At 39.1% G+C, this 14,966-nt stretch overlaps 2 protein-coding genes across 2 annotated transcripts in view; both read left to right on the forward strand.

Annotated features, from left to right (window-relative positions):
* LOC146767570 (uncharacterized) overlaps nucleotides 1–14,966 on the forward strand; it is a 64,240-nt gene that overhangs the window by 28,400 nt on the left and 20,874 nt on the right. The window contains exon 2 of the mRNA XM_085577907.1: nucleotides 1–11,243. This exon is cut by the window's left edge and continues 19,330 nt beyond it. The gene's annotated coding sequence lies outside the window, so the exon portion shown is untranslated. The remainder of the gene's footprint in view (nucleotides 11,244–14,966) is intronic.
* TRMT9B (tRNA methyltransferase 9B (putative)) overlaps nucleotides 14,388–14,966 on the forward strand; it is a 71,117-nt gene continuing 70,538 nt past the window's right edge. The window contains exon 1 of the mRNA XM_021533302.4: nucleotides 14,388–14,521. The gene's annotated coding sequence lies outside the window, so the exon portion shown is untranslated. The remainder of the gene's footprint in view (nucleotides 14,522–14,966) is intronic.

The raw sequence follows: 14,966 nt of genomic DNA on the forward strand, positions 1-14,966 counted from the left end.
CATGATTTCCCTTCTGCAAACTTATACTGATTGCTCCCAGTCTCCTCTATTCCCTTCATGTGTTTGGAAATGGTTTCCAGAATGATTCTCTCTATCATCTTTCCATGGATATAAATTGCTGCTATTTATTTACTTCCATTTTGGCTTTTCAAGACAGTGGATAAACCTACACGAATGTGTGAGACCAACTCCCTTATTCCATTCAGTTGGATATCACCTTACGAGAAGTGGATCTGTAGGACATACTGGTGGGTTTGTGTGGGCAAGTGAGGTATTGCCTACCGAACTAACCATGGCAGAGAGGGAGAGAAATTGGAAATATGTCAGAAGATGCCTCAAAACAATGCATATTCTGATAGCTAATTTTAATTTGCTGGCTAATCATGGAGGACAAAGTCATTCCTACTACTCAGACATTTGGGCTTTTTTTAGTCTTTCTCTTATCATAAGTATTTCTTCTCTTTTTAAGTATGGGTCAATCAGACAAGAATCTAGGTGGAAAGGCAATCAGACAGAATGAAATTATGAGGCTTTATAAATAATCCTGTTTTCAATATACCCAGAGAACTTCCGTGATTGGATGTGATGTATGTAAAATCAAAGGTCTAAGAGAAAAATTGAAGACAACTGTAAAAAGCTTTTTTCTCTTGTGATTGAAGGCTAGAAAAAATGAGTTTCATATCAGCACCACATTGTCCATATGGCCTGATCACAGAGGGGAATGAAAAAATTATCATGAAAATTAGCTTTATGGGCCAGATAGAGAAAAATAACATTTTAATTATTACTATGGCTTGTTTGTGAAAATGGTAAAAAGAATTCATTTCACAAGCCTCCAAATGCTTTCTTATACTGTTTTTAGCCTTTAGGTCCCTCCTTGAAGTTTAGAATTGGCCCATGTATTTTCAGAACAGGTTCTGATTTTTTTTTCCTCCTATTCTGATTATTATCTTTGTCCTGCTTTCTTTTGCAGTAGTTTACAATTTAGCTCAGTATTCCATCTGCTTTTCCTGTAGTACTAAAATAATATAAATAACACATTTTTCATGTTTTCATGAACAATTTGAACTCTTGCAGAGTGACTGCAGGCACAGAGGTGGGGAGTTTATCACCATGTGAAATTATTTGATACAATGAACAGCTGGGTGATGAAGGCTCATCTGTTAAGAAAATGTTTTATCTCATGTTGTGAGACATACTGAATATGAAACAGTAGCTGGTAGTTTAAGGTCCATCCTTATATGAAAGTCAGTGCCTACCAGGAAGTGCCTAAAACTTGTGCAAGGCATGTTCATCTTTTTCTCCTTGTGCTCAGAGCTGCTCTGTTTCAAAGAGTGCTGTTTAGGAATGCTGCTGGATGCTCTCATACTAGGAGATTATAATACAAAGTTTGTAGTGTAAAGAATCAGCTGAAATTCTGCAGTTGCACTGGAGGATTATTTTTAAATAAATTCTCAGCTGGCATAATGTGCAAGCATTGCTTTATATTTTGGAAAGGCTATCTACCTGTGATTCAATACCATCCTGCATCTTAAAATTTGCTGTTGTGACTACTACTATGCTTGCAAATTTAAATTACCTCTTAAGAAACTTAGTGTATCTGTTTTGTGTGACTAATTTCTATTTTTCACTCTAGCAAAAAGGGGAAGAGGAAGAGAAGAGGGAGTCATTGTTTTGTGATGATGGGACAAAAGGTGTTTCTCTAATTCTTCCTCTGCAGACTTAAGAGGAATTTCGGAAATAAGCTCCTTTTAAGAGTTATCTTCACTGATTCTCTCCTTGTAATAGTGCTTAGCATTTTGAATGTTCTGCATTCAGGTAAAGAACAGTATATATGGATCTCTTGGGATAGCATGTTCTAGCTGTAGAACATCCGAATTTGTAATTTCAAACTTTAATGGATAGAGTTGAAAGTTTTATTATCTGCTTTGTCTTGGCGATTTTATTTTCCCATGGAACAATTCTGATCTCACTGTTCTACAATCAATTCTGCTTTGACATCTAGTTTGTGTTTTCCCAAGAGGCATAGTTAGTTCTTGCTGATCACTCCTCCTGAAAGAAAATTCAATGTACATTTTAAGACGTTTTCCTGAAAAGTAGCTTCTGTGGGATGTTTACATAAGCAGACTGCAGTGTACCCTGTTTTTTGAAGGCATTTCTGGTACAGTGGACAACTGTTTGTAATACTGTTGGGGTTGGGTTTTTTGGTTCTTTTATTTCTTTTTTTTATTACATGCTACAGTGTCCTTTCTGGATCCTTTTGTTTGTACTGGTTTAGGAAGGTACTGATTTTAGACATTCTGCAATACTTTTCCTCATGCATCTGAGCATCCTCTGAAGATTTTTTTATGGAGGGACTTTGAGAACCATGGTCCTAGCTATCCCTAATGTACTAGATTATCTGTGATTTTTTCTAATAATTGCTTATGTCTTAGCTGTATTGTTTCTGTTAATACTTTTTTTCATATCCCATATTCACAGTGCAGGATTAGACCCTACAGGCCTGTTTTAAAATTATTTGCACCTTTATTTTGATGTGTTAAATTGTGCATTCTCAAAAATCACACTGTGGTGTGGCACAGAACTTATATTTTATTGATTAATTTTATGTGAGCAGGTGTAAGGCTTCTAGAGTAGATGTCCTGTCATTCACAGCCCCATTAAATACATCAGGGCATTCATTTGTCTCTTGTTGGTCTAAACTAGATGAAATCCCTAGGATCACATATGCTTATTCAGCATGATAATTTGTCCAAAGAGAGATTAGCTAACATGTCACCATTTCCATGTTGCTGCCTTTGGCCAAATTGGTGTCACTCTTTAAGGAATTGGACTGATGCCTATGGCTGGGTCTGGCCTTGACAGTATGTCTATGTTCAGTGCTTGTTTCATCCTGGACTCACTGCTGTGCTCTTCCTTTGATCTTTCAGTGCTTCTAGGCCTGTTGTGCTTCTATTGCTGTTTAAATTCTAGGGCTCTTATAGCTAAATTAGAGCTTTGGTTTGCCTGGTTTTTCTCCCATTTCCTTTTGCTTGAAAGTCTTGTGTATCTTAGGTCCTTATCTAATCTGATTTCTAACAAACTAAGATCAGAAGTTCAAGATTGGAGTCTCAGTTAGAATGAATACAGGAATTATTTCCCCACTTTAATACTCTGTGATGTTCAACCTGGACAATGCATTCTTCACAGTTAATGTATTCAATTTTTCTTTAGGAGTCTGATTGGTAAAAAAATTGGATTAAAAACATATATAACAGAAAGGAAGAAAGGCAAATGCAGAGCCCTGCTGCTATTCCCACTCCCCTCCTGTATTTTTTGTCTCACTTAAAGAATGAGTACACAGTTCATGTACAACTCTTAAGGAACTAGGACCATACAAAGCAAAAGTGAAGATGATGGAAAATGTATGTATTGCATTGATATGATACACATGTTCAGAGGCTGCTTCCTCACATCTCTCCTTTTAATCAACCTTTGAATCTGTTGATCTGCCGTGCCCACTTCTATTGCTTTTTTTCAAGTGAGCTGTGCCTTTGACATTGACAGATTTAGATTTTATCCCATAGATTTCAGAAAAACATGCCCACTAAGTGCAGTTTGCCTTACTGTTTGATTACTTCTTTGAAAACCTTTCCATTTAAATGGAGAGAGGAATCATTTGTCCAGCTGCTCAACCTTGCCATCAGGCTCATGTTCCAGGGATAAGCAGGATTTAGCAGAGGTTAAGGGGGTACATCTGTACAAGAGCTACTTGTTAATATATTAGTGACGTATCACAGAAGGATTCACTTCGGGCAGGAGCTAAGTGTGGGCTTGGTACATCAGCTGATCTCAGACAATAAGCTCCATTCTGAACTAGGTTGCTTTATCTTTTGAGGCTCATCAATTTATAGAACAGTATTTATTGCTTTTTGCAATGTTCCAGTAAATAATTAATCTGGTAAAGATTTAATGGAAGAAGTCCTATATTCATAGAAATTTTTTTGATCTTAAGCAAAGTGCAGTGGAACTACAATGTTAGCTTTTAATACCTTGAGAGTTTCTTCAGAAATAATCTTTCTTTGACATAAGCTCTTACACATAACGTGTGCCAGTTAGGTCTTGTGTATTAACTGCAAACACGGGATGTGATATAATGCAACCCAGAGCATATCAGAATTAAATTTGGCATTGCTGCAGGAAAGAGCCAGTTAATGTCCTTGTATAATGCTTATGTAATAGATTAGATTCTCTGCCTGACTGTTCTAGTTGTCAGTGGTGCTATATAAAAAGCTTACCAGCTTGCTAGTACTCAATTAGCTCATTCACCAGGAGTAAACTAGTTTTCTAGCTTATAGGAGCAAAGCGCTTCCAATCCTCTAATTGGTTTATGCATATAATCTTTTCCACACACCAAGTGCAAAAGTTGACTTGCTAATAGAATTGGAGAATAAAGTGAGAGAGGGGAAAAAAATACAGAACTATCTAGAAACTCAATCTGTATAAACCACTGTTTATTAATAGCACCATTTGTTACTCCTTCAGTTCTTGGTTACTTGAGATAACAGGTAAATCTTAATAGACAAGAAAAGCATTCATAGTCACCTAATGCATAAAAAATGTTTGGTTTTCAAGATATACAGTTGCTGTCAAACTCTCAAACTTTATTTGTTTTATATATATTATTTTAATTTTCTACCTTTTTTCTTTTTAATGTTTTTAGAGGATACAGGTAGGCTTTAATTGTTACCTGTTATAAGTTTTTAATAGGAAATTGTACATTTTATAAAACAAAACTGGTAAAAGAGATTGGAAAGCATGTTTGGAGATACTATGTCAATGTTAGTTCCAGTTGATTCTTTGAAAAATTATGCCTTATAGCCTATTTTATGGCATAGAAGATAGGATTTTAGGGCTTTTAACTGAAAGCTATAATAATCTCATGATAGTATATTTAGTGACCCTTCAAATAATTTCTTCAAAACTTTTAATTATGAACATTGTCAGGACAGAACCAAATGAGTGCTGGGCTTTTGTTATTGTCTGTTCCTCCCAGGGCAGAAGCACTGTGTCTGAGAGATATCATCCTGAGATGGGACACATACCTTCCAGGCTTCAGCTGCTCCTCCAGCCTTTCTTACTTGTCTTTTGGCATCAAAAAATGCAGAAATATCCCTTCTAGAGTTAACCAGGACTATGGTGAGGCTTCACTTTAAATTTTGTTATTTTAGCCTCTTGTCTGACTTCTCATCCATGCAGAGTCTTACCATGAATAAAATGTGGGAAATTCTTGCTTCAAAGTATTCAATGCTAAGGAAAACTTGAATATTTTATAAAGCTGTTGGTAACATCTGCTTCATGTCCTGCTTTATTTAATATAAGCTCTTCTTAAAACTGCATAGTTTTCTTTTGAGATGCTGAGATGTTTTATAGGTATTTTTCATCCAAATGTACATCTAGCTTGCTCATCTCATAGCTAATGCATGTTTAGAAATTTTTATATATGAACATAGCTAATAACATACTTTTTAGTTTAAGAATCAGTCTAAGAGTAAATATGAACTGAAAGCTTAATTCTTCTGCTAGAGTTTAAGCAGATCCTTGCTACAAGCAAAAGAGAAAGTAATTTTCCTAAAGACTTTTGAGCCTTTAATAATAATTCAAATTTGAAAAATTGCATCAAATTGCAATTGAAAAGCTTTAAGTAGGAAATCAGGGCCATGGTTTCACTTCACCTATGATTTTTGCTCCTTTTAAACTTCAAGAGAATAGCTCAGAAAACAGGTTGTATTATTTAAAAAAATGGGCTTATCAAAGAAAATGCATATGTTCCTGTACCTGCATGGACAGGTACAATTTATTCTGCCAAAATCTTTGCTCTGTGCCAGTGAACCTCCTCTGTTCATTGGACAATATCTTCCACATAGGCAATTTATGCAACTGATTTCCAAGATACCCATTGTAACTCTCTGAAAGAGCTGCACCTTCTGGGCATTCTCAGGCTGGATACCTGGTTCTGACTGTTACTTGATAAGAATAAAATATCTTATGGTTTGCTTTTTCCTCTGAGCATCTTTGAGCCCTTATAGTCCTAAAAACATTCCTCAAAGAAGCTGGATGTGTTGATTCTCCCCAAGCACACTGAGTCTCAGAGAAAAAAGAATGCCACCTTGGAGAAGAGAAGCCTCCTGAGAGACCTCATTCCAGCCCTATGCTACTTAAAGGGGACTTATGTAAAAGAGGGAGAGTGACTTTATATGGAAAACAGTTTTAAACTACAAGAGGAGAGATTTAGATTAGATGTTAGGAAAAAATTCTTTGCTGTGAGAATGGTGAGGCACTGAAGCAGGTTGCCCAGAGAAGCTGTGGATGCCCCATCCCTGTAGGTGTTCCATGCCAGGTTGGATGGGGGGTCTGAGCAATCCGATTTAGTGGATGGCATCCCTGCCCATGGGCAGGGATTGGGACTAGATAATCTTTAAGGTCCCTTCTATGGTTCTTGAAAAGTCTTCTGATACTGAACTGGACAAAAAAAAAAAAAAAAATCAAAAAAAAAAAAAATCTGAGAGCTTCCATTCCATCTCAAAATGCAGGATACTTTATTTTCCACAGAATGAGGTGGTGAATGAAAATGGTGATAACTTTAACAGTGCTCCTTGTACTGTGCTTTACTGCTGTTGTTCCCCCCCTGTCCCATGGCTCAGGGTGGATGTATTCCTCAGATGGGAGCACCAGGCTGGTGTGTGTAAGCACAGGGGAGGGGAGCACAGCCCAGCAGAGGGAAGTGCCTGGATAGCAGGACTGTGGTGTCTGGCCATGGTGGGAGAGCAGGTCTGGTCAGGCACCCAGGGTAAAATACTGCCCAGCAATCACCAGGCAAGCCCACAGAGATGAGGCAGGGCTGAGAGCAGGCCAGAGAGGCAGCCTGCCTCTCAGGGTCTGTCCATGGGGCTGGTGGCCAGGTACAGGCACAATCACAAGCAGTTGTGGCTCAGCTTAAAGACAGCTTGTGTGAGAAAGGGGAATCAGCACCAGTGGAGTGTCCCCACAGCACCATCAGGAGGGCTCTGCCCAACGTCACCAGAACCCCTACAGAGGGATGTAAATGTGTCTCTAGTAGAACATTTCTAGTGGTGGATGTCCTTCTGTGCAGTGCCCAAACCTCACTGCTGTTTAGCAGCTTTCAGCACTGATTTCATGCCCAGTTCCTAAGTCTGCTAAAGGTTCAGGCTGCTTTCTGAATGTGGCAGAATGCATAAGAGAGAAATAAACTCTTGGTGACTAGGAGTTCAGGTCTGCTGATAGACAGATGTAGTTTTCTGTAGACTGTTAGTCCAATGCTGTCTTTAGAATCTAAAGGTTAACATATTAGCAACACTGCTTGCTAGCAGTGACCCACCATTATGCAGTCATTTATATGCAATAGTATTGAAAGGGTAAATGTTCTCCCGCAGTGCAGAAGTGAAACATGACTCCTGCTTTAAGGTCACACATTGCTTTATCTGATACTACTGGACAATATATTACAAACAAGATGGATTCCAAACCATTCATCTTTTGCAATGCTTGTCAAATGGATTTTATGAGCCCGTATTATGCCAAGCATTGTGAAGACCACTCAAGACTGACAGAAAGTTTTTTGGACTGCCAAACCTCTTTGGAAAGTTCCACATCCTTTCATATTGTCATAGTTATGATCATCTGTTTATCATAGTTTAGCAGATTCTTTCAAGAATGGATGGTGTAGTTATAACAAGAAAATTTGTTAAATTACATTAAATGATATTAAATGTTCAATTTAAATAATTAACAATCATCAGCAAAAAATAAAAATAAGTGTGCAAGTTCATGATGCAGAGACTTCTGCGATGCTCTCTTGTGGTACAGGAAAGGATGACAAGTTTCTGGCTTTTGATTGTCATTGCAGACATTTGTTTGTGTAGAAGTCAAAATAAAGAGACTGGGCCCTCCTTTATTTAGTGTCTATGCCCTGAAGAAAGGGATTAGCACCCATGAAATTTTTCAGACTCTGAGAAGGAAAGTCCTTTATAAAGAGAAGACAGAAGTGCTAATTGTGGGAATAAGAATATTTCTTGTTTATGACAGATGTTTGCTTGAGGTTTTTTGTTGACTCTTAAGCAAAGTCCTACACACCATAAATACAAAGCAATAGAAATTTAAGTAATGTTAGGTCTTATGAAAAGGTGCTCTTCCTCTTAAATAGTGCATATTTTAAAACTATTTTCTTTGAAGAAAGGTTTCCCAGTAGCTATAACAAGCTGTCATCAAACTAGACAAAGAAATGCAATAAATCTTTGCTTGACACTCATTTATTGAAATTGCACCTCGATAAAAAGGAAGCTTAATAATTAATTATTTACCTCTACTCTTGCACTTCCTCTGTATCCTCCTATCCCTGTCTTATGGTGTGCAAATTCTAGGAAATGTGGCACAAAATGACTGGATGACAATGGTAAAGGAGCACTGGTGCAGTCTCATGTTGGTTTCAAAATCTAGTTTCAACTTGCTATAGGGCTTGTCATTATTAGACTTGTGGCAAGAGAGGTAGGAAAGGTCAAGGTGAGGATTTTCTGTGTATCCTTAAATATCATATAATTATACAGTTGTGTCCTTTATTCCCCACATTCTTGATAGTTTGTTCTTGAGAAGATAGTGCATCTGCCAGTACCAGCATGTACAGGGATTTGTGGATTAACATTTTTTAAATTATGTTTTTATTCTTAGAAGCCAGAACTATAAGAACTAGAAATTAATATTCAAAAATACTTTTTTAGCAGTTTTCTGCTTTGCTGAGGAAAAAAAAAAAAGGCTGCACTTCACCCAAACTGGAGTAATTTTTACTCCTTTTGATTACAATGAATTCGAACTTCAGTGATATATTTTGAATATATTGTCACATCTTTCAGGCATTTGTGGAGGAATAGTAAAATAATGGTCACCAACATCTCTGATTTGCTTAAGATCAGAATATTTGGATCAGCAGTGTCCATTTCATTGCATTTGAATTTTTGTTTCTTTGTGTATCAAAAACTTGAGGGTGAAAGATAAGATTGACTTTCAGCCAAATCCTTTTCATCACACCTACATTTAGAGGAACTCATTACTATCAGTTACGAATTTCTGATTCTTTTACCCCTCTTCTTTCAGTTAGTGGTTTTATCAATTTCCTATCTGTTTAATATTTGTAGACCTGTAAGTCCCTGTGCAGACTTAGTGTACTGCAGCTAAAGGATCAAATCAGGTGGATTACATTTCTAATGTAAATAGCTGAATTGTTTCCAGTTTGAACATATTTATGGTTTATCTTAGTTAACAAAAAATCTGTAGAATTATCAGCAGATTATAATTATGGCAACAAGAACAGAGAAGATGGAACAATTTTTTTTCAGGCAATTTTCTAATAGGCAAATGATCTCAGGTTTTGTTTCCACTTTTGATACTCTATTCACAAGTCAGAATCATTAATGTGCGGCATCAGAAACATTTGGCAGCCTCATGTCTATGAAATAAATGCAATATTAAACCATAGCATGATTAATAGTGGATGTTAAACAAGCTTGTGATTTGGAGAAATAGTCTACAAAAGATTTGGTGAAATTTGTGAAATTGCAGAGAATGAGTCCTTGTGTTTGTGGTTGAAAAACAATGGAAACAAATAATCAGTGCCAGATTAAGCTGTTACAACATGGAAGTAATTATACTTTTCATAGCAATTAACAATTAAATATTTACAAATTCTAAGTTATTTTAATGACAATTATAACAATGTGTATACACTTTCCACTGCATAAAATACAAAGGTCCATCTTGAAAAATAAAAAAGCTAGTTTCTCATTGAGTTGCTCTAGTGAACCTGATGAAACTTTAAGCCCTTTATTTCTTTGCAAAGTGAAAAGCTGTGTCAGGGGTTATTGTCATTAATAGTCATGGCTCCAGTTTCCTCTTTTTGAGATGTTTTTTCTTCACTGAAATGTTCTATACAGCCTGGGTCTCTCTCATTGCATGCACTCCATCTCTGCATAGGTTCTCTTGGAAGTCTGTGGATGAGTTCTCCACCAGCAATTCCAGGTTCAGTGAGTAGGCATGGAGGAGAAAGAACTTACAGCTCTGTCTGCTGGTCATGAGCACTTGAAATCCTCTGGTGCTTCATCACTAGAGTTTTGGTCTCACTCTCGAACAAAATGCTTCTTCCATTCACTTTTCTGTGACTGTATTTTTCTTTCCTTTCCTTATCACTGAGAAAGCCCAAGTCTCACTTTAGTGCCTGATGGCTCTTCTGAAGCCGCTGCCTGTGGCATTCTGTGTTTTCCAGCTTGTTGTGATTATTTAGCAAAGTCACAAGAATAGGCCAGAGTCCAAGTCAGCCTGAATGCATCCTCCCACTGGAGGAGAGAAAGCTCAATGCCTCAAGCTGAGAGATTCCACTGGCTCATGACTGCTGCCTCTGATTGCTCTCTGTGCAATCAGCCCTTGCCAGCTCGACAGTGAGAGCACAAGCCTGAGCTCTACCCGGGGCTCAGGGACAATCAGGACAGTTGAAGGTTTTTCACTGGTGCTGCAGTGGAATGGCTCTTTCTCCCTAGGAACTTCTGCCAGCCAGGTAGCATTGCCACTAGGGCTGAGCAAAACAACTTTATTGCAGGCAGCAGAGAAGGGCTGACCACCTCTACAACCAGGGAGCATTTGATTCATCTGCTGAGCAGCACCACGGGTCAACAATATGATTATTGTGGTGAGTCATCCTCGCTCAGCTGAAGATGATCATGGAAAGAAACCCCGTGGGAAATGAACCCTTTTGAAGAGAATAATTCAGCCCCTTTTAGTAACTGATCTTTTGTTTTGCTTGTTCATGGTGTTGGAGGAGAAGCTGGCCATCAGTGAGCACCAAGCGGTGGGGACAGGACAGCATAACTCCAACAGTTTGTTGAAGTGGAGATGGAGGAGGCAAGGAGAGGCCTGCAGACAGATTGAGAGACTGAAGCTCATTTAACATCTCTACTGAACTGGTAGCTGAGAAGAAGGTGGAGGAAGCAGATCTACCACAGGAAATCCCACTGTTGCAAGCAGTAACTTATGCCACAAATCTCTAGGGTTTTGCAACCTCTGATGACAGGGTTTGTGGGGAGAAAGTGCAATCCCAGCATGGCTCCTGGTGAACAGGACATACAGAGCAGTCAGGTGGATGGGTGAGTGTTTCTTCACTTGTCTCCAGACACAAAGTGTCCTAAGGATAGCCAAACAAGGTGAGCCTCTCTTTCTTCTCCGGCTGTTCCTCCAAATGATGAGTGCCATAAGGCCCAGGAGCATTCTCTCTACATTTCTATCCTTGTTACATGTGTTGTGTCTCACTGCATTCACGTAGGTCTCAAATTCCTGCCCTGTCTTTTAACAATGTATCATCTAGTCTTTATGTTCTCTTGTGTCCCACCATGTTTCACAATTGGAATTAAGGACCTTTTCCATGTCCTTTTCCATGACCTTTCCATCCAAAAGCCTGGATCATGAATAGTAGAGGATTGTGGCTTTTATACTTGTGGGTGAGCCCCATTTCTGTTTTGAGGACTTCTTTCTGGAGTACCTGTAGCCTCTTTTGACTGGAAAGGTTTGATTAAGAATTAGGGGAATGAGTCAAAACAGTGTTTGAGAAGAAGGTCAATAGATGAGACAGAGGAGGAATAAATGTACCCAAGTGTGGTTGAGGAAGCTTAGTGTTTGGGGTTTTTCTGTTCTGGCAGACTTATTAGTAGCAATCTTGGCTGTGACTTCAACATACATTCAAATAAGTAAGTACAATTAAATTTTTTGTGTAATCACACAATTTTTTTAGTTTGTTGCAATTAATCTGAAGTGCATGTATAAGGAAATAGCTTTAATCATGTATCAAAAATTAATAGATTCAAAAGTTCAGGTATTTATAAGGAGGGTCAAGACAGGTTTGCAGTGCAAAAGAAGTTTCTGGTAAAGTAGTTTAGTTTGATAGTGATTAAAGGGTTACAGGTATGTAGAAATGTGTACTGATTACACACATTTCCTGTTTCAAAATTAGTCTAAGCTAAAAGTAAATATATATGTATATAGGTACTTAGTGGAATAACAAAATGCTTTATTTTGTTTTATGTATCTGTACTGAAAGGAGATAGGCTATGTATTTAATTAGTAGCTTTAAATTAAGAAATAATAGCTAATGAATCTGCTGAATCTCCTGACAAATATGTATGTGGCTCCAGCTTCCCTCTCAGCTGGAGCCTGCCCTCCCACCACATCTCTTGTGGAGAAGTCCTGGCTTCTGTATTTTGTTTGCAGAATGCGTAGTGAGCTAAAGGCTTTTTTATGGAGCTGTGTCCCTTGTCTCAGAAAATGTTGCCATGTAATTGAAAAGGTATTCTTTTCAGTGGTACCCAAAGTGCTGGTACGTTTTGGTTGTGCCTCACCATTTCAAGGTTAGTTTTGTCAGTCAAAGAAAAAATGTTGTGAAAGCTTTAAATTAATCCACCTGCACACTCATGGATCTTGTGCATTTCCCGTTGGACGCGAAAACAAAACCAAAGCAAAGCGGATGGAAGGAGGGGGCGGTGACGCGGGGCTGCGGTGCGGGGCGATGCTGATGGGGCAGCGCGGCTGCTGCGGTCGCTGGGTCGCTGCTGCCACCCGCTGGCGCCGGGCTGGGGCTGCCCGCCGCTGCTCCGGCCTGCAGGAAGCGCCAGGTGCTGCGGATCCAAGCGGTGTTTGCTGGGATTCTGCAGGAAATGGGCAGCATTTGTCCGAAGAACACTGCGACTCTTTAACATCGACCGTCTTGTCTGGCGACTGCCATGTTAGTACAGAGCTAAAAAGTTTTTTTATTCATATTTTCTGTTTAGTTTTATAATGATTTTTTCCTTTTGTCGTTCTCATTACTGTAATTCTGAGGATAGTATATATTAGGGCTAATGATACTTCATTCACAAAAAGCTCCTTACTGGAAACTGTCCCTTTTAGTAATGTCTAAATATAAAATCACACTTGTCTGTATAAAAAGACTCCCAGTTTAGACAGTGACTGGGAGTAGACAGACCTGTTTAGACAGTAACAAGAAATCCACCCCAGAGCAAAACAAGACCAGTGAGACCTGAGAGGGTTATCTCAGCTGTTACAGAGACCTCTCCCCTTCAATTTACCCAGATGGCTCAATCTCTCTAAACTCCAGAGCAAACACATAAGATTGAAAGGATGTTTTGAAGGTCAACATGCTTTGAACCTTTCCAGTGAAAGTATTGCAAAGTCACTATTGAGTGTTCTGTCAGGATCTCCCATTACCCAGTTTTGCTGGGCACTGGCCTCATTGCAGCACAATGTCACTTATGGACATTTTAGGCCTTAATTGTCCTTTAAAATGTTTTTCAGGACATCTGTGGTTTAATACAAAGATGCACATCTATTTAACCTCAGCATATGTGTGAACTTTGTGATTCTACTGCTTGTTATCAAACACATTTTAAGGTACTGCTTTTTTTAAGGAAAGGTTTGCTAGGCTAGGACAGAGATTACATAAATGTGAGTTATTAGATATCATGATGATAAACTGCCAGGTTTGGCTAGCAACCTGAGGCTATCTTCTCCTTTATTGCATTAAATGTTTTAGCTTTCTCAAATTTCTTGGTCTCAGTGTCTGTCTCAAATCTTGCAGTTGTATCATCTGTCCCAGACATGGCTTATGTTACAAGCATCCAGGACTCCATTACACTCTTGTAATACAAGTTATAGATATACAACATATATATATATATATTCTTGAAGGAGTTTACTGTAAGACTGAGGTTATTCTTCTTTATTGCTGTTTCTGGAAGCTAACTAAAGCAGAGGTGAAGGACATTGGACAAATAATTGAATTCCTCATTTAATGGGAGTACCATTTTCTGTTTCTACTGACATGATCTCTCTGGCATCCTTTCAGTCTGTCATAAACAGGGGGAGTTAAAAATTTTCTTAGCATATGAGTAGGAGAGTTCAAGGTGGAATTGGGGTGGGAGTTGATTTATTACTCTCCAAAAGAAATGTATTCGATTCTTGGTGTGGTAGCCTGTTAGATCCGAGGATAAAAGATTTGCTCTTTTGCACCCATACTGAGCGCTACTGACAGCTGTGAGACCTCTTACATAGTTTCCACGTGCTGCATGTAACAGAGACTATGGTTGGAAGGCAGACTTTGCCAAGGAGCATATCTGGAATGCGTGTGTTTTGGAGGAATACAATCCTTTTGGTCGCTGTTGAGAAAGCCGCGGAAGAAGCCGTTGGCGGGCGGCGGGGAGGCGCCGGCGGGCGAAAGGCGCTGCGGAGCGCCGCTGCAGGGTGCAGTGCTGCCCGCGCCCGCGGCGCGGCGCTGCGGGCGGCGGTGCCGGCGCTTCGGCCTCGAGCTCCGAGCCCCGAGCGGGCTTGGCCGGGGCCGGGGCCGGGGCAGCATCCCCCGGCAAAAGAGCAGCTCGGTGTCCGAGTCTGCGACAGGCTTTCAGTAGCGCGTCCACGGTATGCTTCCCTACAGGCAGTAAGTTAGTAATTCTAGACTCACGAGAGTTACTTTTACTTGCGTCTTTCTGATAGCTTTGTCATTTTATAATCCTGCTTTTTTCTGGTTTTGTTTTCTCCTCCTCCTTTCTTTGTTTGCTTGCTTTGTGTTTGTCGGTCTGAGGCTGTAGCTTTAGAAATTATTTTACTAGTGGCTGGTCCAGGTATAGACCCTGCCCCCTTCCCAGCTGTGCACTGTCACCTTAACTGTTTCTTCTGCTATAATAGTGGTTTGCTTGATTGCTCTATCTGCTAAAGTTTTGTAATAAAAAATTCCATTTTATAATGGGATTTTTACCCTATTTACCTTATGCTGTTATTCTGGTTTTAAATTTATGATAATATCACAGGTCTGTTTAAGAGGGTGGTGAAGCAAATACTAGTATTGAGCAGAACTAAGATAATGGTAACTTCATCAGCTGGCT

This window comes from Lonchura striata, chromosome 4 (assembly GCF_050655825.1).
Source record: "Lonchura striata isolate lonStrDom1 chromosome 4, ASM5065582v1, whole genome shotgun sequence".
Classification (NCBI taxonomy): Eukaryota; Metazoa; Chordata; class Aves; order Passeriformes; family Estrildidae; genus Lonchura; species Lonchura striata.